The sequence below is a fragment of the Heptranchias perlo genome, chromosome 5 (genome assembly GCF_035084215.1).
Source record: "Heptranchias perlo isolate sHepPer1 chromosome 5, sHepPer1.hap1, whole genome shotgun sequence".
NCBI lineage: Eukaryota > Metazoa > Chordata > Chondrichthyes > Hexanchiformes > Hexanchidae > Heptranchias > Heptranchias perlo.
This window is the reverse complement of record NC_090329.1, coordinates 95,923,939-95,948,708: the sequence shown is the minus strand read 5'-3', so window position 1 is coordinate 95,948,708 and position 24,770 is coordinate 95,923,939.

The following is a 24,770-nucleotide window of genomic DNA, read 5'->3' as shown; positions in this document are numbered from 1 at the left end:
GGTGGGCAGCTTGAAACAATGGTAATGTGTAAGGGTGAGAGGAAGCATCTGATTGGAAGAGTTGAGTACTGATGGAAAGAGTTTATTGGTATGTGGGGGATGGGGGCTGTAGTGCGTGGTGCAGTTGGTAGGAGACGCCACTTGACAGTTGACCTCACTCACCTTGACCACTCTTGTCAAAACATTGAACTTCTTCCTGCACTGCATCCATGTGCGCCTGGCATTGACTTCATCCCCCGCTGCCTCCCACTGCCTTTTGAGTACATGTCTGGAGGGCCTCTTGCCCCCCTACCACCCCCACCATGGATATAGGATATCCCTCCTTCTGTCCACCTCTTGCACCCAAGGTCTCTAGTGCACCAGCGATGAACCTTGGTGCATGCACTCTTGGAGGCCTGGTACCAACTCAGATCGGCAGATTGGTGAGGTCTGGCGTGCAGATTGGAGGATGTGGGATTTTGTAGTGTGCAGCCTTTATTCAATGTTTTAACATAACTCATCAGTGTGTAAACATAGGGACGGGAGCTGCATCCGTGTTTTACATGTGCGATGTCTGATCTCCATTCAGATTCCATGCACAAAGTAGACTGTTATTTTCAGCAAATAACAGGGACCAGCTAAGAAACATCCTCCCTTTAAGAGATTGACCTCCCTCTTGTGGTGGAAAGTGCAAATTGCATTGCTTCCACGTGCAGGGCCTGGAAAGGAACACTGATTGCAGTTAAGTCCTCGGTTGGGTCGAAACTTACGTCCTGCGTGCGCAGGGGCCATTGGGCACGGGGTAATAGCACATCACGCTACCTACGCCCAAAAACGGCCCCAATCTAATTCTTTTCCCCCACTAACTTTAACTGAATGAAGTCTGCTTGCCTTCATGTGGGCGTGACTTCTCTTCCTGACAGATTTTGTGGGTCTGTCTTCTATTCTCACAGACTGTTCCATGCGCATCACCTTACCCTGCTCAGAGGCTGAGTTGATTGCGCACAATTTTTTAAAAGTTCAAAATCCAGCAAGTCGATGCCGCAGAGCCCGCAGTAAGTACATTTGTTAATTTAATTCGCAGGAGCTGCAGCAATCGTTGCCTCGCCACTCTGCACAAGTTTTGGCCCATTACTTCAGCTGAGGCTTGACCAGTGATTAATAAAGGTTTACCATAACTTCCTTCCTTTTGTACTCTGTGCCTCTATTTATAAAGCCAAGGATCCTGTATGCTTTTGTAACAGCCTTCTCAACTTGTCCTGCCACCTTTAAAGATTTGTGCATGTGAACCCCCAGGTTTCTCTGCTCCAGCACCCACTTTAAAATTGTACCATTTAGTTTATATTGCACAGTATAAAAACAGCAACCATATTAACCATGGTATAAAAATACTAGCGTTTCCCTACATTACAACAGTGGCTACACTCAAAGGGACTTCATTGGCTGTGAAGGTACATCCTGAGGTCATGAAAACTGCTATATCAATGAAACTTCTTTCTTCCTTTCTTTCATATGTAATTCAGGCTAATATGGCATGATAACCATACCTAAACAAACAGTAGGGGGTCAATTTTAACCACACATACCTGGCAGACATCGGGCAGGTGGGCAGTTAAAAACGAGCAGGTCACTTACCCGCTCAGAACGCGACCCTTCCCCACTGCCTCTGATATTAACCACGCAGGGTTCTGCAGGCAGATGAGGCACCCACCTAAAGTAAGCAGGAGTCTCATGAATTTATGTAAATCGGGGTCTTATTACATCAATAGGACCCCAGTGGCATTTTAACTGGGGCCTGCCCAGTTGTAGCTGCCGTGGTTTTCCTGCCAGGCTGAAGAGGTCGGCCGCTGGTTGGAAGGTATGTCAAAAAATTTCCTTTCTGGGACCAGGAAGAGCAGGAATGATCTTCCAGGCCCCACAAGGAAATTTGCGTCCTCCTCTGTCCCACCTTCCCTCTCACAAGACCCTCCCAAAACTACCTCCCCGCTACTTACTTGGAAGCCAGTGGGCTTTGCTGGCCAGCAGTCGTTCTGTGAAGTCTTTCTGCCTGTGGGTGGGAAATGGATCACCGACATTTAAATGAGGTTCATTTCGCACACACCCTGTCCCCGCATGCCGGGATCCCGCTCCTGGTTAAAATTGGCCGCTAACTGTCTGCAGCTTATTGAGAAACGTTTTGTTTGTGCTGATCTAGTATCTATATATCCATTTCATCAGGAGGTTTAGTGGGGGCTATGCATTGAGATCTTAAACATTGCAAGCATTTCTGCTGGCTTACAAAGAAGTGAGAATTGGTATTCCTTTGGGGTTCTCAACGCGCTGCATAATTGAGATGAGGAAGAGGAACTCATGAGAGGCCATTGAATGGAGGCACAATGATCTTTTGGGATTCCTGACACTATTTTAGGACCTGTACCTGGACATGCCAGAGGATTCTTTTCTTTGCTGACACTACTTCACAAGACAGGCAACCAGAGAATTGTGCCATTTGCTGTACAATGACTGGCACACAACATCTGGATCAGAGATATGGCTCTTCCCATAGAGGTGAAGGTTACGTCATTGGGAAGCTTTCAAGCTACTACTGCATCCTTACACCAGGAGACATCTGCCAGATCAAGCAGACTACAGTGCACATATTTATCAGGGAAGAGTTGTCCAAGAAACTGCCATGGTGCTTTTATTATGTGGCATTCAATGGTGCCTAGATTATTTGAAGGAGAAGAAACATTGGACGATGGCTCTTAAGAGAACAAGACTATGAGGTGAAATCAGTCTGCTCCTGTGGTGCAAAACGGGCCCACAGCGAATCGTCAGCCCATCTTACTGGGCCTGATTTTCTTTTCCATTGAAGTCAATGAGAAAAAAAATTGGGTGCGGTATAAAACGGGCTGTCGACTTGCTATCAGCCCATTTTGCGCTACTGGTGCAGACCGATTTAACCCCCTAGATCTGCAAGGGGTAACGCCTTCATCAATTTTCCTTTGGAAAGGAGGCATCAGAACATACAGTTTTCATTGGGTGACATGGTTCTTTCAACTACAAAGAGTAGCATATGGTACCCACGTGGACCTCAGGACTCTTCATGTCTACCCTATGGTCTTCATGAAGAGAAAAGATTTTCACTTAATTTCATGCTCATGAGATATCTGACCACAGAAACATAATTGTGTACGTCAGTGGCTATTATCTAGGAAACAGTAATGATGCCCTCATTGTGTAGCATGCCACAATGTACATTTTACTTGAAGGAGATGAGATTCTGGGTGGATGCCCATTAAGAGACCAGGGCTATCCTCTGCTTTTATGCTACATGGCCTCTCAAGAGATTTGTGCGAAAGTGAGGAATGTACGCATCTTCGCCTTGCTGCTGATACCAGCACACTTCTTCATTTACTGTACGGTGATCTTTAATCACAAATAGGACGATCTTCCATTAATGCACCTCTTGCAGCAGAACTTCTAACTGTTCAGCATCAAAGGGAGCAAGCAGTGTTGCCTACAAATCTCTGCTGTGCCATTGTGAATAATTAGTGCACATTTCTGCCATCACCAGAACTCCCCCTTTTAAATGAATGGGCGAGAAAGTGGCTGATGGAGTATAATATGGGAAAATGTGAAATTATCCACTTTGGTATGAAGAATAGAAAAGCAGAATATTTTTTAAAAGGTGAGGGACTGGTAAATGTTGGTATTCAGAGGCATTTGGGTGTCCTTTTACACGAATCACAGAAAGCTAACATGTAGGTACAGCAAGCAATTAGGAAGGCAAATGGTATGTTAGCCTTTGTTGCAAGGGGCTTGGAGTATAAGAGTAAGGAGGTCTTGCTGCAATTATATAGGGCTCTGGTGAGACCACACCTGGTGTACAGTTTTGGTCTCCTTACCTAAGGAACGATATACTTGCCTCAAAGGGGCTGCAACAAAGGTTCATTAGATTGATTCCTGGGATAAAAAGGATTGTCCAATAGGAGAGATTGTGTAGAATGGGCCCATATTCTCTGGAGTTTAGAAGAATGAGAGGTGATCTCATTGAAACGTTTAAATTCTTAGAGGCCTTGACAGAAGCTGAGAGGCTGTTTCCCCTGGCTGGAGAGTCTAGAACTAGGGGTTATAGTCTCAAGATAAGGGGGCAGCCATTTAGGACTGAGATGAGGAAATATTTCTTCACTCAGAGGGTTGTGAATCTTTGGAATTCTCTACCCCAGAAGACTGTGGATGCTCAGTCATTGAGTATATTCAATACTAAGATCGATGGATATTTGGATACTAAGGGAATCGGGTGAGAAAGTGGAGTTGAGCTAGAAGATCAGCCATGCTCTTATTGAATGGTGGAGCAGGCTCAAGGGGCTGTATGGCCTACTCCTGCTCCTAGTTCTTATGTTCTTATGTTTATGGTGTGCTATAGCCCTTTAAATGTTGCTGCCTTACAGATTTTGCAGTCCCCAACCAAGTGTACTACAGCCAAGCTCTCTAGCAAACTTTTCCTATGCCTGTAGCCCATTCAAAATAGGGAGCAGGCCTTAGATGGAAACATATGGGTGCAGATGCACAAGTGTGTACAACCCCAATTTTGCCCAGGTCACAATAACAGGGCTTTAATCTTGAAAAATAGCAATTTTATTAAACTCCTGAAAGTTCCACAGCACAAGTGTGATTTCCAGTGAAATTGTGGGAGGAAAAATAGATTTTCAAAATAGGGCCCAAAGACAATAATAATGAAATCTAAACTTCTTAATCCTTTTAAAAGAGCAGAATGAATCCATCTTTCCAGCAGTCTGTTAAAAGTTCTCAACAAATGTAAATTTACTGCATGCAACCATTGATTAATTAAATTCAGCGTGTTTATTAACAGAATGGATGAGATTATGTTTGATTACGAGAAGTGATTTCTTTTTTGGCACTGAGTGCTTTTAGGGCTGCATGGGAACAAGAGAAACTTTCAAGGAGAACCATATGATTTACAAGCTATCTTCCGTTCACATTGACCTCTTACCAAGCTGACATAAAACTCTCATGTTCAAAGCAGAAATAGAGCTTAACAGGCAATCATGAATGAGTAAATTGCTTTCTCTTAAACTTAATGGGGAAATCACCATTCAAACAAACATAAAGAAAGAAAGACTTTGCATTTATATAGTGCCTTTCATGTCCTCAGGACGTCCCAAAATGCTTGACAACCGATGAATTGTAGTCAATGTTGCGCACGGCAAGTTCCCACAAACAGCAGTAAGGTAAATGATGGATGATCTGTTTCTTGTGGTGTTAATTGAGGGATAAATGTTGGTCAGGACACCAAGAGAACTCCCCGGCTGTTCTTCAAATAGTGTTCAAATTTGGGATTATACATATTCACCGATGCAAGGATCTTGTGAGAAAGTGTTTGTTACTGTTGCAGTGAAGTATGAAAGGTAACATCACCTGTTTCAGTGCTGACCCCAAAAAGGTTGTAGCTAAGAAGGTGTTCACGAATAAATGCAAGACGCAAAAGTACAAGGAGGTAAAGTTAGAATTTTTTTATGGATCCAAATATAAGTCAATAACTGTAATGTAAAATTATATTTTAATGTTCAGGAATAAAAAGAGAATAGCAAAAGTTCTAAAAAGTCTTAACGAGATCTACGGAAGAGGTTAGGAGATAGTGGAGGCAGGATTAATGGTCAGTAAAAAAAAATGTTGCTTTGTAGTAAGGATCACAGGCTTGAATTTTAACCCCATGCACCTGGTGGAAACTGGGTGGGCAGGCAGTTTAAATTGACCAGGTCACTTACCCTCCGATGACCCGCCTAGATCCCGATTTCTTCAGAGCTGAGGCACCCACCTGAAATCAACAGGGTCCTTCTTTAAACATGCAGATTATGGCCCTATGACGTCATTTTTAACAGCGATTTTAACTCCAGTCTGAGCAGCTTTTCAGAGTGTTTGTCTAAGGTGTCAGCTCTGGCTCAGTTTGTAGCACTCTCACCTCTGAGTCAGATGGTTGTGGGCTCATAGATCTACTTGAAAGACTTGTATTTATATAACACCTTTCATGACCTCAGACATCCCAAAGCTTTACAGCCAATGAAGTACTTTTTTGAAGTGTAGTCACTGTTGTAATGCACAAAATCTAGGCTGACAGTCCAGTGCAGTACTGAACGATTACTGCACTCTTGGAGGTGCCGTATTACATTTGAGATGTTAAACCAAGGCCCCATCTGCCCTCCCAGGTGGACGTAAAAGATCCCATGGCACTATTTTGAAGAAGAGTTTTCCCATTATCCTGGCCAATATTTATCCTTCAACCAACATCACTAAAATAGATTATCTGGTCATTAACTCATTCCAGTTTGTGGTATCTTGCTGTGCAGAAATTGGCTGCCGCGTTTCCTGCATTCAAAAGTACTTCATTGGCTGTAAAGTAATTAATCACTTTGGGATATCCTGAGGTCACGAAAGGCACTATATGAATGCATGTCTTTCTTTATTTCTGTGAAAAAATACAGGACCTGGAGCTAGATCATTTCTGTAACTTCTGATTCACCAGAATATGTTCTACTCTCCAGTTCATTTTAGGACATTCAGTCCATTCAGAAGAATTTGTTTTGGGGGGGGGGGGAGGGGGGAGTCTCTAACGTCTGCATAATTGAAAACAACTTAATGTTTTCATCAAACCCAAACCTTGCCATATGGACTCTTTCCAGGAACTCAATATCACAATTCTCACCTTTGATTATATGGTCAAGGTTATCCTGAGTAATACACTCCTCAATGTTGTTACACCCAGAGAGTATTATATATTCTAGTTGGTCTTCTATTTCAGTGAGGGAGCACCCTAATGATCTTTGCAACATTACTCTGCCCAGCAGTAGCCCTTCTCCATCATTTGGGTTTCTATCATCAACATTTCTTCTTATAAAATACTTATTCAGAGTCCATGACCCTGAAAACCTACGTGTCATGATCTGCCACTACAGTGGAACCAGTGGTTACTAGCAAATTGTGCTCTTGAACCAATCCCCTTCAGGGGCGCTGGCATACAACAGGTGGGTGCCCACACCATTTATAGCACAGCTGGGGCGTCCACTGAAACCTGACTGCAGAGCCTTGCCATGCCATTAAAGAGCTGGCTATGCTAGCCAAAAACTTCAGTATGGAACAAAGTAGCCCATTTCCAAATACAGTGATTGATTGCTGTAGGGAAAACACCCTTTTAAATTGTTGTGGGTCCCACTTCTGCCAGAACAGGGTATCGGTGACCTGCTTAATGCACCTGTGTACTGCAGCCTGGGAGATGGGCTGATGTCCTCTGCAGCAGACTGAAAGCAGCCAGTGGCAAAAAAGTTAAGGGCTACGGTGACTTTCACAGTCACTGGCAAACCATGGCCCTCTGGTCCAGCAGGCAATAGCCTGCCTGGAGAAGGGCAGCCTCCTGATGGACTTCTCTTCGGACAGATCCTAGAAAGTGACTCTTGGCCTGTTCACCCTGTGCGCTAGGTATGGCCTCTCTTCAGCACCCCCTCAGCTGCTGTCTTCCAATAGGCCCAGCTACTGCTGCTCCTCTTCCTCCAATTGTTCCTCCATCCAAATAAAACTATGATGTGGAGATGCCGGTGATGGACTGGGGTGGACAAATGTAAGGAGTCTTACGGAAAGAAAGTGTACTTTAGGCACGACAGATAAAATAAAAACTAGAAGGCGTAAGGCGATTAACCCAGCATCAAAGCTGTGGCAGGGGGTTGGGAACCTGAGCAGGGAGACAGAGGAAAGCGTGTCAGGAAGGGACAGAAGGTATGGAGTAAAAGGTAAAGTGTTAAAAAAGGAAAAAGCAGCAACTAAGTGTCACAAAACATATTTGAAAGTTCTTTATCTGAATGCACGTAGCATTCGTAACAAAATGGACGAGTTAACGGCACAAATAACTACGTATGGATATGATCTTGTGGCCATCACAGAAACATGGCTGCAGAGTGACAACGACTGGGAATTAAATATGCCAGGGTATTTAACAATCAGGGAGGACAGGCAGGAAGGAAGGGGAGGTGGGGTGGCTATGTTAATAAAGGAAGGAATCACTGTAATACAGAGAAATGATATTGGGACAAAGGATCAGGACAATGAAACAGTTTGGGTAGAGATAAGGAATAATAAGGGGAAAAAACACTAGTGGGCGTAGTATATAGGCCTCCTAATAGTTGCAACTCTGCTGGAAGAAGTATTAATCAGGAATTAGTCGGGGCATGTAATAAGGGAACAGCTATAATTATGGGGGATTTTAACTATCATATTAACTGGACAAATCAAATTGGGCAGGGCAGCCTTGAGGAAGAGTTTATTGAGTGTATTAGGGATGGATTTCTTGAGTAGTATGTAACTGATCCAACAAGGGGGCAGGCAACCTTGGACCTGGTCCTGTGTAATGAGCCAGGATTAATTAATAATGTCCTAGTTAAGGATCCCCTTGGAATGAGTGACCATAACATGGTTACATTCCATATCCAATTAGAGGGTGAGAAGATTGGTTCTCAAACAAGCGTACTGAGCTTGAATAAAGGAGACTATGATGGTATGAGAACGGAATTGATTAAAGTGCACTGGGAAAATAGATTAAAGGGTAAGACGGTACATGAGCAGTGGTGTTCATTTAAGGAGTTATTTTACAACTTTCAAAAAAAAAATATTCCACTGAGGAAAAAAGGGTGTAAAAGAAATGACAGCCATCCGTGGCTAAGTAAAGAAATTAAGGATAGTATCCGACTAAAAACAAGGACATATAAGGTAGCCAAACTTAGTGGGAGGATAGAAGATTGGGAAGTCTTCAAAAGACAGCAAAAAGTAACTAAAGGATTGATTAAGAAAGGGAAGATAGATTATGAAAATAAATTAGCAAAAAATATAAAAACAGATAGCTAGAGTTTCTATAGTTATATAAAAAGAAAAAGGGTGGCTAAGCCAAACGTAGGTCCCTTGGAGGATGAGACCGGGAAATTAATGGTGGGAAACATGGAGATGGCAAAAATGCTGAACAAATATTTTGTTTCAGTCTTTATGGTAGAGGACACTAAGAATATCCCAACACTGGACAAACAGGGGGCTCTAGGGGGGGGGAGGAGCTAAATACGATTAAAATCACTAAGGAATTGGTACTCAGTAAATTAATGGGACTCAAGGCGGATAAATCCCCTGGACCTGATGGCTTACATCCTAGGGTCTTGAGGGAAGTGGCAGTAGGGATTGTGGATGCTTTGGTAATAATTTTCCAAAATTCTCTGGACTCGGCAAAGGTCCCGGCAGATTGGAAAACTGCTAATGTAACACCCTTATTTAAAAAGGGTTGAAGGCAGAAGGCTGGAATTTTTTATTTTTTTTTCGTTCACGGGATGTGGGCGTCGCTGGCGAGGCCAGCATTTATTGCCCATCCCAAATTGCCCTCGAGAAGGTGGTGGTGAGCCGCCTTCTTGAACCGCTGCAGTCCGTGTGATGACAGTTCTCCCACAGTGCTGTTAGGAAGGGAGTTCCAGGATTTTGACCCAGTGACGATGAAGGAACGGCGATATATTTCCAAGTCAGGATGGTGTGTGACTTGGAGGGGAACGTGTAGGTGGTGTTTTTCCCATGTGCCTGCTGCTCTTGTCCTTCTAGGTGGTAGAGGTCGCGGGTTTGGGAGGTGCTGTCGAAGAAGCCTTGGCGAGTTGCTGCAGTGCATCCTGTGGATGGTACACACTGCAGCCACAGTGGGCTGGTGGTGAAGGGAGTGAATGTTTAGGGTGGTGGATGGGGTGCCAATCAAGCGGGCTGCTTTATCTTGGATGGTGTCGAGCTTCTTGAGTGTTGTTGGAGCTGCACTCATCCAGGCAAGTGGAGAGTATTCCATCACACTCCTGACTTGTGCCTTGTCGATGGTGGAAAGGCTTTGGGGAGTCAGGAGGTGAGTCGCTCGCCGCAGAATACCCAGCCTCTGACCTGCTCTCGTAGCCACAGTATTTATATGGCTGGTCCAGTTAAGTTTCTGGTCAATGGTGACCCCCTGGATGTTGATGGTGGGGGATTCGGCGATGGTAATGCCATTGAATGTCAAGGGGAGGTGGTTAGACTCTCTCTTGTTGGAGATGGTCATTGTCTAGCACTTATCTGGCGCGAATGTTACTTGCCACTTATCAGCCCAAGCCTGGATGTTGTCCAGGCCTTGCTGCATGCGGGCTCAGACTGCTTCATTATTTGAGGGGTTGCGAATGGAACTGAACACTGTGCAGTCATCAGCGAACATCCCCATTTCTGACCTTATGATGGAGGGAAGGTCATTGATGAAGCAGCTGAAGATGGTTAGGCCTAGGACACTGCCCTGAGGAACTCCTGCAGCAATGGCCTGGGGCTGAGATGATTGGCCTCCAACAACCACTACAATCTTCCTTTGTGCTAGGTATGACTCCAGCCACTGGAGAGTTTTCCCCCTGATTCCAATTGACTTCAATTTTACTAGAGCTCCTTGGTGCCACACTCGGTCAAATGCTGCCTTGATGTCAAGGGCAGTCACTCTCACCTCACCTCTGGAATTCAGCTCTTTTGTCCATGTTTGGACCAAGGCTGTAATGAGGTCTGGAGCCGAGTGGTCCTGGCGGAACCCAAACTGAGCATCGGTGAGCAGGTTATTGGTGAGTAAGTGCCGCTTGATAGCACTGTCGACGACACCTTCCATCACTTTGCTGATGATTGAGAGTAGACTGATCGGGCGGTAATTGGCCGGATTGGATTTGTCCTGCTTTTTGTGGACAGGACATACCTGGGCAATTTTCCACATTGTCGGGTAGATGCCAGTGTTGTAGCTGTACTGGAACAGCTTGGCTAGAGGCGCAGCTAGTTCTGGAGCACAAGTCTTCAGCACTACAGCTGGGATGTTGTCGGGGCCCAAAGCCTTTGCTGTATCCAGTGCACTCAGCCGTTTCTTAATATCACGTGGAGTGAATCGAATTGGCCGAAGACTGGCTTCCGTGATGGTGGGGATATCGGGAGGAGGCCGAGGTGGATCATCCACTCGGCACTTCTGGCTGAAGATGGTTGCAAACGCTTCAGCCTTGTCTTTTGCACTCACGTGCTGGACTCCGCCGTCATTGAGGATGGGGATGTTTGCAGAGCCTCCTCCTCCAGTTAGTTGTTTAATTGTCCACCACCATTCACGACTGGATGTGGCAGGACTGCAGAGCTTTGATCTGATCCGTTGGTTGTGGAATCGCTTAGCTCTGTCTATAGCACGTTGCTTCCGCTGTTTAGCATGCATGTAGTCCTGAGTTGTAGCTTCATCAGGTTGGCACCTCATTTTTAGGTACGCTTGGTGCTGCTCCTGGCATGCTCTTTCTATACTCCTCATTGAACCAGGGTTGATGGTAGAGTGAGGAATATGCCGGGCCATGAGGTTACAGATTGTGCTGGAATACAATTCTGCTGCTGCTGATGGCCCACAGCGCCTCATGGATGCCCAGTTTTGAGCTGCTAGATCTGTTCTGAATCTATCCCATTTAGCACGGTGGTAGTGCCACACAACACGTTGGATGGTGTCCTCAGTGCGAAGACAGGACTTAATCCCACGAGGACTGTGCGGTGGTAATTTCTACCAATACTGTCGTGGACAGATGCATTTGCGACAGGTTGATTGGTGAGGACGAGGTCAAATAAGTTTTTCCCTCGTGTTGGTTCGCTCACCACCTGCCGCAGGCCCAGTCTGGCAGCTATGTCCTTCGGGTCTCGGCCAGCTCGATCAGTAGTGGTGCTACCGAGCCACTCTTGGTGATGGACATTGAAGTCCCCCTGCCGGTGGGACAGGACATACCCAGGGATGGTGATGGAAGAGTCTGGGACGTTGGCTGAAAGGTATCATTCTGTGAGTATGGCTATGTCAGGCTGTTGCTTGACTAGTCTGTGGGACAGCTCTCCCAATTTTGGCACAAGTCCCCTGATGTTAGTAACATCTGTGGTGGGTAAAATTTTGGAGTCTATTATTAAGGAGACAGTAGCGGAACATTTGGATAAGCATAATTTAATAGGACAAAGTCAGCATGGCTTTATGAAGGGGAAGTCATGTCTGACAAATTTGCTTGAGTTCTTTGAGGACATAACGTGCAGGGTGGATAAAGGAGAACCAGTGGACGTAGTGTATTTAGACTTCCAGAAGGCATTCAATAAGGTGCCACATAAAAGATTATTGCTCAAGATAAAGAATCACTGGATTGGGGGTAATATTCTGGCATGGGTGGAGGATTGGTTATCTAACAGGAAGCAGAGAGTTGGGATTAATGGTTCATTCTCGGACTGGCAACCAGTGGCCAGTGGTGTTCCGCAGGGGTCGGTGCTGGGTCCCCAACTCTTTACAATCTATATTAACGATTTGGAGGAGGGGACCGGGTGTAACATATCAAAGTTTGCAGATGATACAAAGATGGGAGGGAAGGTAGAGAGTGAGGAGGACATAAAAAACCTACAAGGGGATATAGACAGGCTGGGTGAGTGGGCGGAGATTTGGCAGATGCAATACAATATTGGAAAATGTGAGGTTATGCACTTTGGCAGGAAAAATCAGAGAGCAAGTTATTATCTTAATGGTGAGAAACTGGAAAGTACTGCAGTACAAAGGGATCTGGGGGTCCTCGTGCAAGAAAATCAAAAAGTTAGTATGCAGGTGCAGCAGGTGATCAAGAAGGCCAACGGAATGTTGGCTTTTATTGCTAGGGGGATAGAATATAAAAACAGGGAGGTATTGCTGCAGTTATATAAGGTATTGGTGAGACCGCACCTGGAATACTGCATACAGTTTTGGTGTCCATACTTAAGAAAAGACATACTTGCTCTCGAGGCAGTACAAAGAAGGTTCACTCGGTTAATCCCGGGGATGAGGGAGTGGACATATGAGGAGAGGTTGAGTAGATTGGGACTCTACTCATTGGAGTTCAGAAGAATGAGAGGCGATCTTATTGAAACATATAAGATTGTGAAGGGGCTTGATCGGGTGGATGCGGTGAGGATGTTCCCAAGGATGGGTGAAACTAGAACTAGGGGGCATAATCTTAGAATAAGGGGCTGCTCTTTCAAAACTGAGATGAGGAGAAACTTCTTCACTCAGAGGGTGGTAGGTCTGTGGAATTTGCTGCCCCAGGAAGCTGCGGAAGCTACATCATTATATAAATTTAAAACAGAAATAGACAGTTTCCTGGAAGTAAAGGGAAATTAGGGGTTACGGGGAGTGGGCAGGAAATTGGACATGAATTTAAATTTGAGGTTAGGATCAGATCAGCCATGATCTTATTGAATGGCGGAGCAGGCTTGAGGGGCCAATTGGCCTACTCCTGCTCCTATTTCTTATGTTCTTATGTTTATGTTCTTATGTTCTTATGTACAACACCAGGTTATAGTCCATCAGCTTTCTTTGGAATCACAAGCTTTCGGAGCTTTCCTCCTTCATCAGGTGAGTGTAGGATTCTGTAAGTGCACAGCATATATAGTCAGAGAACAATGCCTGGTGATTACAGATAATCTTTCCAACTGCCCGTTATCACCCCTCAGCATAGATATAATCAAAGCAATAAAAGGAGTGGATGGTGTTCAGACAGAGAAACATTACATCCCAGACTACTGAATACACAAGCGGTCATAACACAAAGACAGAGAGAGAGAGAGAGAACCGAAAGGCAGAGAAAGAGAGAGAATGACCATTTGTATTAAAAACAGATAACTTTTTTTTGCTGGTGGGGTTACGTGTAGCGTGACATGAACCCAAGATCCCGGTTGAGGCCATCCTCATGGGTGCGGAACTTGGCTATCAATTTCTGCTCGACGATTTTGCATTGTTGTGTGTCTCGAAGGCCGCCTTGGAGAACGCTTACCCGAAGATCATGTAAGCGTTCTCCAAGGCGGCCTTCGAGACACACAACAATGCAAAATCGTCGAGCAGAAATTGATAGCCAAGTTCCGCACCCATGAGGACGGCCTCAACCGGGATCTTGGGTTCATGTCACGCTACATGTAACCCCACCAGCAAAAAAAAGTTATCTGTTTTTAATACAACTGGTCATTCTCTCTCTTTCTCTGCCTTTCGGTTCTCTCTCTCTCTCTGTCTTTGTGTTATGACCGCTTGTGTATTCAGTAGTCTGGGATGTAATGTTTCTCTGTCTGAACACCATCCACTCCTTTTATTGCTTTGATTATATCTATGCCGAGGTGTGATAACGGGCAGTTGGAAAGATTATCTGTAATCACCAGGCATTGTTCTCTGACTATATATGCTGTGCATTTACGGAATCCTACACTCACCTGACGAAGAAGGAAAGCTCCGAAAGCTTGTGATTCCAAATAAAGCTGTTGGACCATAACCTGGTGTTGTAAGACTCCTTACAAATAAAACTAGTGGTTAGAGCACCCATGATAAGCAGGTCAAGCTTACTGAGGGCAATAAGGCAAGAAAAGTGAGAAAGAAGCGATCTGGAAACTAGGAACTCTCCTGACAATCCAAATAGCACAAAGATCCTGTGATTCAGTTACCTGCAGCTGAGAGCTCCTTTAAATGCTGCTTCAGTGGCTCTGAGACACCAACCCCTCAAGGTTTTATTGGCAGGTTGAGCAATAAGTGGGACGTCCATGATTTTACATTAAAAAGGTGTTGGGGTCTCAATTGCATCATAGGACCCCGATTAAAATATATTCGTGACGGCCCCGCCTGCCTTCAGTGAGCGCCTCCTCCGAAAAGTATGCAGTTAAAATGGCGGTGGGCGGGAATGCTTTGTGAATGCAGCGGTAAGTACTCTATCACTATTTCAAACAGCTGCTCGCCCCAGGCCCATCAGACGGGCTGTGTTGAAAATGGGGCTGCAGGGTTTCACATAATTAATTCCCTGATAGTACGAAAACAGGTTAATAAACCCTTAAAAAAGGCCAGTAGAATTGTTGATATTATAAATAGTACAAGAGTAAAGTGAGATTGATGAATCTGTACCAAACATTGGGTAGTCCCTAGTTAGATTACTGTGTACAGTTTAGGGCGCTCCATTATAGAAAGGATGTTAAAGCCGTAGAAAGCGTATACTATAGATTTACCAGGATGATGCCTGGAATGGAAATCTATGCCCCGGAAATTCCTTGATGCCTGCTGTGCCACAGTTACATCATTTTTGTGTCGGAAAGTGATGCCATTGACCAACAGAGGAAGTTGGACAAAAATTTCCTGGGTAAGTTAATTTGCATATGAAGTGGTGTAAGTTCTGCTGCAATCGTGTTCTAAAAGTGAAGTGAGCAGCTTAGGCTTCAAGAAACTTCATTAGAAGCAGCATGGTCTCTTTAGACTGCAGTCTTCGTTACAGCACTTGGAGACATTGAAACATGGAAAATAGGAGCGGGAGTAGGCCATTCGATCCTTCGAGCCTGCTCCACCATTCAATATGATCATGGCTGATCCTCTATCTCAATACCATATTCCCGCTCTCTCTCCATACCCCTTGATGCCTTTTGTGTCTAAAAATCTATCTAGCTCCTTCTTAAATATATTCAGTGACTTGGCCTCCACAGCCTTCTGTGGTAGAGAATTCCACAGGTTCACCACCCTCTGAGTGAAGAAATTTCTCCTCATCTCAGTCCTAAATGTCCTACTCCATATCCTGCGACTGTGACCCCTCGTTCCAGATCCCCCCCAGCCAGGGGAAACATCCTCCCTGCATCCAGTCTGTCTAGCCCTGTCAGAATTTTATATGTTTCAATGAGATCCCCTCTCATTCTTCTAAACTCGAGTGAATACAGGCCGAGTCGACCCAATCTCTCCTCGTACGGCAGTCCTGCCATCCCAGGAATCTGCAGGTGAACCTTCGCTGCACTCCCTCCATGGCAGTATATCCTTTCTTAGATAAGGAGACCAAAATTGCACACAATACTCCAGGTGTGGTCTCACCAAGGCCCTGTATAACTGCAGTAAGACATCCTTGCTCCTGTACTCAAATCCTCTTGCAATGAAGGCCAACATACCATTTGCCTTCCTAACTGCTTGCTGCACCTGCATGCTTGCTTTCAGTGACTGATGTACAAGGACATTTCCAAATCTATCACCATTTAAATAATACTCTGCATTTCTGTTTTTCCTTCCAAAGTGGATAACTTCACATTTATCCACATTATACTGCATCTGCCATGTATTTGCCCACTCACTCAACTTGTCTAAATTGCCTTGAAGCCTCTGCATCCTCCTTACAACTTACGATCCCACCTAGTTTTGTGTTGTCAACAAACTTGGAAATATTACATTTGGTTCCCTCATCCAAATCATTGATATATATCGTGAATAGCCAGCTGGGGTCCAAGCACTGATCCCTGTGGTACCCCACTAGTCACTGCCTGCCACCCCGAAAAAGACCCATTTATTCCTACTCTCTGTTTCCTGTCTGAACCAATTTTCAATCCATGCCAGTACATTATCATCAATCCCATGTGCTTTAATTTTGCACACTAACCTCTTATGTGGGACTTTATCAAAGGCCTTCTGAAAATCCAAATAAACCACATCCACTGGTTCTCCCTTATCTATTCTGCCAGTTACAGCCTCAAAAAACTCCAGTAGGTTTGTCAAACATGATTCCCCTTTCATTAATCCATGTTGACTTTGTCTAATCCTGTTGATATTTTCTAAGTGTCCTGTTATCACATCCTTTATAATAGACTCTAGCATTTTCCCTACTACTGTTCCCTGTTTTCTCTCTCCCTCCTTTTTTAAATAGTGGGGTTACATTTGCCAACCTCCAATCTGCAGGAACTGTTCCATAATCTATAGAATTTTGGAAGATGACAACTAATACATCCACTATTTCCATGGCTACCTCTTTTAGTACTCTGGGATGCAGATTATCAGCTCCTGGGGATTTATCGGCTTTCTGTCCCATTAATTTCTCCAGCACTATATTTTTTTACTAATACTAATTTCCTTTAATTCCTCTTTCTCACTAGTCCCTTGGGTCCCTAGCATTTCTGGGAAGTTATTTGTGTCCTCTTCCGTGAAGACAGAACCAAAGTATTTGTTTAATTGCTCTGCCATTTCCTTGCTCCCCATTATAAATTCTCCAGTTTCTGACTGTAAGGGACCTACATTTGTCTTCACTAATCTTTTTCTTTTTACATACATGTAGAAGCTTTTACAGTCCACTTTTATGTTCCTTGCAAGTTTACTCTCATACTCTATTTTTCCCCTCTTAATAAATCTATTGGTCCTTTTTTGCTGAATTCTAAACTGCTCCCAATCCTCAGGCTTGCTACTTTTTCTGCCAACTTTATATGACTCCTCTTTGGATCTAATACGATCCTTAATTTCTTTTGTTAGCCGTGGTTGGGCCACTTTTCCTTTTGTGTTTTTGTGCCAGAAAGGAATGTATAATTGTTGCAATTCATGCATTCGTTCCTTAAAAGTTAACCATTGCCTATCCACCGTCATGCCTTTTAATGAAGCTTCCCAATCTATCATAGCCAACTCACTCTTCATACCTTCGTAGTTTCCTTTGTTTAGATTTAGGACCCTAGTTTTGGATTGGACTACTTCACTTTCCATCTTAATGAAGAATTCAATCATGTTATGGTTACTCTTTCCTAAAGGACCCCGCACAACAAGATTATTAATTAACCCCTTCTCATTGCACAATACCCAATCTAGGATAGCCTGTTCCCTGGTTGGTTCCTCAATGTACTGGTCTAAAAAACCACCTCGTTCGCACTCCAGGAATTCATCCTCCACAGTATTATTGCTAATTTGGTTTGGCCAGTTTATATGTGGACTGGCCAAACTAAATTAGCTGCAGAGATTCTTTCCTCAACCCTTTTTCATTTTATACCCTCAGGGCATCTCTCTGCCTCACCTGAAAGGCCTCTTGCCAGAATTGTGAGCAGTCACAAGTCATCTATGCCCAGAGGGCACCATGGTAGGGCAGCAACTCACTTACAAACCAACTAGGATGTGGTGGAGGAGAGGAGGAATAGACCCCAGGGTGCACCAAGCAGCAAGCCATCCAGGAGTGTCAACCTTACCACCTGGAGGGTGGTGGCCCTGGTACACACTATCAACATCTTCTCCCCATGCCATCTCATTCTTCTCAGCTCCACGCACTGCAGTTCCTCTCCAAAGGATGGCATACCATCTCCAGAGTTGTTCTGAGTAGGTAAGGTGCTGGAGGGGTTGTGGGCAGGGAGTTGGAAAATGTAGAGGTGAGGTGACACTGTAGCACTACGGGGAGTCTCAGTGAGCAAAACTGTGGGGAAGAAAGGTTTGAAAAGGCATCCATGAAGCCAAAGATCAGCAAGCAAAGTTTGGGATTGCTTCAAAGCTCTCAAAATCTTCACTTCCTCCTGAATCAGTGTCCAGGGGGTGGCTGTGCTAGTTTCATATGGGTCTAACTTTCCCGGAGTGCAGTTCTGGCATAAAAGCAGGAAATTCCCGGGCACAGTGCCACCAAGTGAATGGCACTCCTATGCAAATGATGTCTGAGGGGCTTGGGCGGGCAGATTGTCAAAGCTGACAAAAAGAGCAAAGAAACTCACTTCCAGCTCGTTAACTGCGCATAAGCAGAGTAATGCGCTTAAGGTGAGTTTCCTCAGTATTTTTTAGCACAACATTGGCGTAATAATGGCATGAGTGCTAAAGATAGCAAGGAAATTCAGGGCCTGTAATTATGATGAGATACTGGGATTGTTTCAACTGAAGTTAAGCAGGTTTTTATAATTATGAAGAGTTTTGAAAGAGTGAATAGGAAAAGACTATGGGGTGAAATTGGGCCATGTAGCGCTCGTTGCGTAGGCGTTACGCAGACACCTAAGCCCAGAAAATGGCGTCCGAGATGTGTGCCCACACTTCTGACATGAAGTGCACAGGACCCTATCTTGGTAAAGGAGTTTGTGTGCACACCTGATGAATGCCGGCAGCATGTAAAGGAGGGAGATTATGACGTGAATCAGTGTGCAACATTGATTTGAAGCAGCCGGTGACAATTTGGAACTCCATGCTCCAGCCAACGCCCTGTCTTAACCTTGTACGGCTGAACTGGACTTAAACGGCGTGAAGGACCCCCCCACCCCCCCACCCCCCCCCCCCCACCTCCAGCTGCGCTATTTAAAGGGGTCATGCAGGGGTTATAGGTCAGTTGCTGGATTATTTATTCTGGCTGCTGGTGCAATTGTACGTGTCTGTGGAAGTTTCCTATACTTGTAATATTCTACAGGGAGTGGTCTGGCTGGTCTTGCAGTACTGTTAGTGGCATTTAAAATATTATGCTAAAAAAAGTTGCTTCCAGGCATGTGTGGCCTGGTAGGGCTTCCTCTGGGAATTGAACATGACTGGGATCATGCAGTGAGGCCACGCAAAGAGCAGGACACGCTGCTAGAAGATGGAGGAGAAGGAGGAGCAGGGCACTCAGCAGGATGCCATACCCAAGGAGGGCCTTCAGGGACCAATTCTCTTACCTCAACTTCAGCGACGACCAGTGCAGCAGACGCCTGCGGTTCACTAAAGAAGTCATGACTAAAATTTGTCATCTGCTGCAGCCACAAAGCAGGGCAAGGACAGCGTTGCCTGTGGCTGTCAAGGTAACGGTGGCGCTTAATTTTTACGGCTCTCGCTCTTTTCAGGTTGCTGCCAGAGATATAAGCAACATCTCGCAGTTTGCAGTGCACTGCTGTATAAGGGAGGTCACTGAGGCTCTGTACACACTCCAAAACAGATTCATCTCATTCCCTCTTGCCAGAGACAAGCAGCAGGAGTGCACATGAGGATTTGTTCATATTGCAGGCTTCCCCATGGTGCAGGGTGCCATTGACTGCACGCATATTGCCATGTATGCTCCACATCAGAACTCGGCCATATTCGTGAACAAAGAGGGATTCCAATCCCTCATTGTGTAGCTGGTGTGCAACCACATGGAGTGCATCATGCAGGTCAGTGCCCGCTATTCTGGCAGCAGTGATGATACCTTCATCCTGTGGCAGTCCTCTGTTCCACCTGTATTTCAACCAGCACGGCAAGTCAAAGGCTGGCTACTGGGCGATAAAGGTTATCCCCTCATGTCATGGCTCTTGAGTCCGGTCCGAAACCCACGCACAGCAGGCCTACAACGAGAGCCATGCTGCCACATGGAACATCATAGAGCGCACCATAGGCGTCCTCACACAAGACTGCCGCTGCCTGGAGCGGTCTGGAGGAGCCGTGCAGTGCTCAGCTGAGTGGGTATCGAGATTTCTCACTGTATGCTGCATGTTGCACAACCTCGCCATTATGAGGGAGCAACCCTTGCCACCGCCTATCAGGCGACAACCTGTGGGGGAGGCGGAGGAAGAGGCAGTGGAGGTGGAGGAAGAGGAATTGGAGGAAGAGGCAGGGAGACAACAAGATCAACAGGCCCTGTCTGCCAGGATTCTGCGTGATCAGATTATTAATGAGCGATACCAGTAACCTCAACGATACCTCCCCATTCGCCAACAGTCCCACACTCCTTACCTTTTCTCTCCACACGACCATCAAATCGTCCTCCTTATGATTATACATTGCTTCCTCCCTCAGCCCATCGCAGAAATAAACACCACCACCAAATACAAATTCAAAACCACGTATATAGATTTACACATGAAATGATTCAAACAAACTGATACTATTCACCCTTGTGCATTCCCTTAGTGCCTATTGTTCGTGTGCCTTTACCATTCCTAGTGCTCCTATAAGGTGCATCCCCAATGGCTGGAGCATTTTTTTTTATTCGTTCATGGGATGTGGGCATCGCTGGTGAAGCCAGCATTTATTGCCCATCCCTAATTGCCCTTGAGAAGGTGGTGGTGAACCTCCTTCTTGAACCGCTGCAGTCCATGTGGTGAAGGTTCTCCCACAGTGCTGTTAGGAAGGGAGTTCCAGCATAGATTTACTTTCCAACGGACTTCCTGCAGCCATAGTGCACCTCCCCTTTAAGAGGTGCAGGCTGCCTTTAAGTAGTGCTAACCATGCCCAATATCAGGGCCCCCTGCTGATGTGTGCAGCCAATCAACTGGGAAAATTGGGTAAATATTTGAAGTGTAGGAAGATACAGGGCTATGGAAACTGTGTGGGGCTGTGGGATTAATTTGGAATTACCCTAGCAAAAAGCTGGCATAGAAACAACAAGCAGAATGGCCTCCTGCTGTGCTGTAAACTTCTATTGTATTTTGGTTATGAGACATTGCAATTTTGTAAATAAAAAGAGGAAGAAAAAGCAATTAATAAAATGTCATCTTGTCACCATAACCTCATGGAAATGAATCACAATTCCATTAAACTGAATTAGTAATGCTGGCTGCTGTGTTTTTGTTACTACAGAATTTGTTAATATGAAATGTGCTTATCCAAATTGGGATATCTAAACTTATGCATTAAGTTTCTAAAACATTTTTCTTGCTGCATCTACAAACTTTAGCATTGAAGAAAAGAATAACATTGGTACAGGCATTATGAAAAAATGTTTGACTATTGAACTCCCTCTTGCACTTGACAGTTAATTATTTGATCTTTTAATATTTTTAAACAGACAAGTAAATAGCTTATGAGTCATTCTTTAGTGTTTACTTACAAATTCTAACTGCTTTATAATTAGATGCACAACTGGCCCATACATAGTTGTGTACAGTACAGATGTGCACAAGTATGTATACATCAATAAATATACATTTGAATGACACACACTCAAATATATTTGCAAGAATAATTGACTGGAGGTAGAGAGTCAACAATCTTTCTTTTTCTTGACTAGTTCAGTATGAGGAGGCATTTGATGATCGAAGAAACTTTCTCCTCGTTGATGATGATAGAAGCACTGATTGGTGAGAAGTGCCAGCCATTTTCCATCCATTAATTTAAACGGACAGAGAACCAAATGCTGCAGGCCCACGGTTTCCCTGCAACCGTCATTCTTTGTTTGCAATGCCTGATCAGAGAGTCAGCCCTTTAATGACACAGCTGAACTGAGTTTGAGCAATCATACTTAATTTCCTGCTTAATAAAGAACCTGAACAAATCTTAATATCAGCACCAGTTACACCAATTTAGCAATCTCACCGAACAACAGTTGCAAAAGAGCCAGAACAGGCATGATGGGCCAAATGGCCTCCTTCTGCGCTGTATCACTCCATGATTCTATGACATCCCAGGAAGGGGATTGGAGTGGGTTGTGGGGGGTGGAATCACAACTCCTGTGGAGTCGAGGGGGCACTGCTGCTCCTGCTTATCCTGGCCCCATCGGAAGGTGTTTTGGGGAAAAAAAATCAAAAACTTCCCTTTGATTGGCTGCCACGGGGGCCGCTGGATCATGAAGTGACCAATTTGTGAACATAGAATTACATAGAATGTATGGCACAGAAACAGGCCATGCCTCCTCTCACCCCTCTTCATCTGAACCTATCAGCAAAACCTTCGATTCCTTTCTATTTGTGTACTTATTTGGCTTCCCCTTAAGTACATCAGGGGTCCTTTAACAGGTGTCAGGACCCTACTTTACATATTCAAGGGGCCTGACGCCTGTTTTACACTGAGCATTGCACTGAGCAATTTAGCCAATCATATGAAATGGGTATCCAGGGCTGTTCGGGACTGAGCTGTATATATGTTCATTTTAAGAGGCAAGTAAAACGTTTCTTTGTACAATTGTGAGGTATTTTCTGCACCATTTTTCTTGTTTTCTGTTGGGTTTTTTTTAGGAGTCTTTGTTGCAATTATTACGCTGCTGTCTTTTTTCCAACAGCTGCAGTAGTGGTATAGTAGCAGGTTTCCCCAAAAAGCACAGGTCCCCAACACCTGTACTTTTTGGAGGAAGAAAAGAGGACCAATGGAGGGATGCTGAGCAGGTCAGGCTGCATTAGAGACAGTCTGTACCCAAGCACTAGGACCCACACAGCACAATCTACAGACAGATGTGCACATACCTGCATTCATCAGACAAACAATAACTGCAAAGACTTCTATTTATAAGAGTCACTGTAACAAAAGTTATGTTACATGCTCCAACCAGATCTGCAGCTAAACTCTTTCACAGGCCTAGCATTGCCAGATGGCTGTCAAGGCCGCAACCGCACTGAATTTTTATGCTTCAAGATTATTTCAGTCTTCCCCAGGGGATATCAGCTAAGTAAACTAATCGGCTGTCCATAGACATGTCAGGAAAGTGACTGATGCTTTAGTTGGTCAAGCAAGCAATTTCAATTCTTTCCCCATGGACAACTGACAGCAGCATGAGAGGCTGTTCAATTTTACAGAGTATCAGGAATCCCAAAGGTCCAGGGAGTAAGAGATTGCACCCATATGGCCCTATGTGCTCGGTCGCACAATGCCATTGCTTACATTAGCATAGGAACATAGGAACAGGAGTCGGCCATTCAGCCCCTCGTGCCTGCTCCACCATTTGATAAGATCATGGCTGATCTGTGATCTAACTCCATATACCTGCCTTTGGCCCATATCCCTTAATACCTTTGGTTGCCAAAAAGCTATCTATCTCAGATTTAAATTTAGCAATTGAGCTAGTATCAATTGCCGTTTGCGGAAGAGAGTTCCAAACTTCTACCACTCTTTGTGTGCAGAAATGTTTTCTAATCTCACTCCTGAAAGGTCTGGCTCTAATTTTTAGACTGTGCCCCCTACTCCTAGAATCCCCAACCAGCGGAAATAGTTTTTCTCTATCCACCCTATCTGTTCCCCTTAACATCTTATAAACTTCGATCAGATCACCCCTTAACCTTCTAAACTCTAGAGAATACAACCCCAATTTGTATAATCTCTCCTCGTAACTTAACCCTTGAAGTCCGGGTATCATTCTAGTAAACCTACGCTGCACTCCCTCCAAGGCCAATATGTCCTTCCGAAGGTGCGGTGCCCAGAACTGCTCACAGTACTCCAGGTGCAGTCTAACCAGGGTTTTGTATAGCTGCAGCATTACTTCTGCCCCCTTGTACTCTCGTCCTCTAGATATAAAGGCCAGCATTCTATTAGCCTTATTGATTATTTTCTGCACCTGTTCATGACACTTCAGTGATCTATGTACCTGAACCCCTAAGTCCCTTTGGACATAGGAAGGGAAATAGGAAGGGAGCCCAGTCTTTCAATTTTCTGATGGAAGGTCATCGACCTGAAACATTAACTCTGTTTCTCTCTCCACAGATACTGCCTGACTTGCTGAATGTTTCCAGCATTTTCTGTTTTTATTTCAGATTTCCAGCATCCACAGTATTTTACTTTTCTTTCTATGTTCAACTTGTTTGTGATCATCAAGTCAATTCTCACTTCCTGGTCAGCTGTCACAATGCCTTCATTTTAAGGCAGTGCACCGTCCCACAAATATTTGACTCACAGAGGCAGGTCTCAGGGTGATTCCTGGTTTATCAAGGTTATTCTCTAGACCCATGACATGACACTTGGGCCATTTCCAAGGACTTTAGCTGAACATTGTGTTCTAATGTGGTACTGAAATCAACCATAGTAATCATTGAGCACACCATTGGCATGTTGAACCAGTATTTCAGGTGCCTGTATTACCTGAGGGCATCCTGAAATACAGCCCAGGTAAGATTTCAGGGATCATTGTTGTGTACGGCATATTACGCAACTTTGCCCTGCAAAGGCCATATCATTGAGGCCCCAGAGGATGAAGACTCACAGACGCATTAGGGACAATGAAGGGGAACAGAAGAAGCATGAAGAGGCTTCAGAGCATAATTCAAGGCTAACTGCAATAGCCATTCGGCAGGCTGTCAAGCAGAAGACGTTTTTCTTAACTTGCAAATGTGGCCACTGCATTAATAGT